Source organism: Mustela nigripes, chromosome 5 (genome assembly GCF_022355385.1).
Source record: "Mustela nigripes isolate SB6536 chromosome 5, MUSNIG.SB6536, whole genome shotgun sequence".
NCBI lineage: Eukaryota > Metazoa > Chordata > Mammalia > Carnivora > Mustelidae > Mustela > Mustela nigripes.
In genome coordinates, this window is record NC_081561.1 from 26,261,320 (window position 1) to 26,263,737 (window position 2,418).

Consider the following 2,418-nt stretch of genomic DNA (forward strand, 5'->3'; position numbering starts at 1 on the left):
CCCCAATGTCCATAATCCCACCCCCTTCTCCCAAACCCCCTCCCCCCGGCAACCCTCAGTTTGTTTTGTGAGATTAAGAGTCACTTATGGTTTGTCTCCCTCCCAATCCCATCTTGTTTTATTTATTCTTCTTCTACCCACTTAAGCCTCCATGTTTATAGCAGCAATGTCCACAATAGCCAAACTATGGAAAGAACCTAGATGTCCATCAACAGATGAATGGATCAAGAAGATGTGGTATATATACACAATGGAATACTATGCAGCCATCAAAAGAAATGAAATCTTGCCATTTGCAACAACATGGATGGAACTATAGCGTATCATGCTTAGCGAAATAAGTCAAGCAGAGAAAGACAACTATCATGTGAAGAAGCTTTTGATGAGATAAGTTGGTTGGGAGAATAAAGAAAAAGAAAGTGGGGAGAATATGCTCAGACTGGAGAGTAGAACAAAGCCCTGTGCTAGATTTAGGGTATAGTTTGATCTATTAGAGAAGTTGTATACCAATTTTTTTGAATAAAAAACCCTATGTGTATACAAAAAATAAAGTTAGATACAATGAAGGATAAAATTGAGTATAATAATGGAGGTTCAAAAAAGATTTTTATTAAATGAAAGGTATTGTTAAGGTAAACTAAACTAGTTAAAAAACGTTAAAAGAGGAAAGAGTAAAAGTTAAAAAAAATTTGGCATAAGAAAAAAATAAAATTAAAAAAATTAATTAACTTTGCAAGATGAAAGAATCAGGGGGTGAATTCTGTGGTTTGCATTCTCCTCTTCTGGAATTCCGCTGTTCTCCTTGGTAAGTGAACTTAGTCTTTTCTGGATTTCTTGCTGATCTTCTTGGGGAGGAGCTTGTTGTGATTCTCCTGTGTCTTTGCCCTAGGCAGAATTGCACCACCCTTACCAGGGGCTGGGCTAAGTAATCTGCTCTGGTTCACTTTTGGGAGCATTGTTCCCTGAATGCTTTCCATAGAGCTCTTTCAGAAAGTGGTTGATTTTCTGTTTCTAGAATTGCTGCTCTTCTTCTCTTCGATCTCCTGTTGGAATTGTAGGTGTTTGGAATGGTTTGATAAACTATCTAGCTGATCTCCTGCTACCTAAAGTCATCTCAGCCTGCTACTTCTCCACCATCTTGACTTCCTCCCATCATTAGTTTTTGATGTATGCTCCAAGATTGATTGTTTAGGAATCTCCACACTGCTTTCCAAAGTGGCTGCACCAACTTGCATTCCCACCAACAGTGTAAGGTGGTTCCCCTTTCTCCACATCCTCTCCAACATTTGTTTCTTGCCTTGTTAATTTTTTTTTAATTTTCAGCGTAACAGTATTCATTATTTTTTCACCACACCCAGTGCTCCATGCAATCCATGCCCTCCATAATATCTACCAGCTGGTACCCCAAACTCCCATCCCCCCCCCACCACTTCAGACCCCTCTGATTGTTTTTCAGAGTCCATAGTCTCTCATGGTTCACCTCCCCTTCCAATTTCCCCCAACTCCCTTCTCCTCTCTAACTCCCCATGTCCTCCATGCTATTGCCTTGTTAATTTTTGCCATTCTAACTGGTGTATGGTGGTATCTCAAAGTGGTTCTATATATATATATGTATATAATTTTTTATTATATATATTAGTCACCATACAATACATCATTAGTGTTTGATGTTCTAGGTGTTCCAAGATTCATTGTTTAAATATAATACCTAGTGCTCCATGCAGTACATGGCCTCCTTAATACCCACCGCAAGGCTAAACCATCCTCCCACTCCCCTCCTGTCTAAAGCCCTCAGTTTTTTAAAATTTAATTTTATCTTTTCAGTGTTCCAAGATTCATTGTTTATGCACCACACCCAGTGCTCCATGCAGTGTGTCCCCACCTTAATACCTACCACAAGGCTCACCTAACACTCCACCCCCTCCTCTCCAAAATCTTCAGTTTGTTTCTCAGAGTCCACAGTCTTTCATACTTCATCACCCCCTCTGATTTCCCCTAATTCACTTTTCCTTTCCTTCTTCTAATGTCCCCCGTGTTATTCCTTATGCTCCACAAGTAAGTGAAACCATATGATAATTGACTCTCTCTACTTGACTTATTTCATTCAGCATAATCTCCTCCAGTCCCATCCATGTTGATACAAACATTGAGTATTCATCCTTTCTGATGGAGGTGTAACTTTCCATTGTATACATGGACCATATCTTTTTTATCCATTCATCTGTTGAAGGGCATCTTGGCTCTTTCCACAGTTTGGTGACTGTGGCCATTGCTGCTATGAACATTGGGGTATAGATGGCCCTTCTGTTCATTATGTCTGTTTCTTAGGGGTAAATACCCAGTAGCGCAATTGCAGAGTCATAGGGTAGCTCTATTTTTAATTTCTTTTTTTTTTAAGATTTTATTTATTTATTTGAC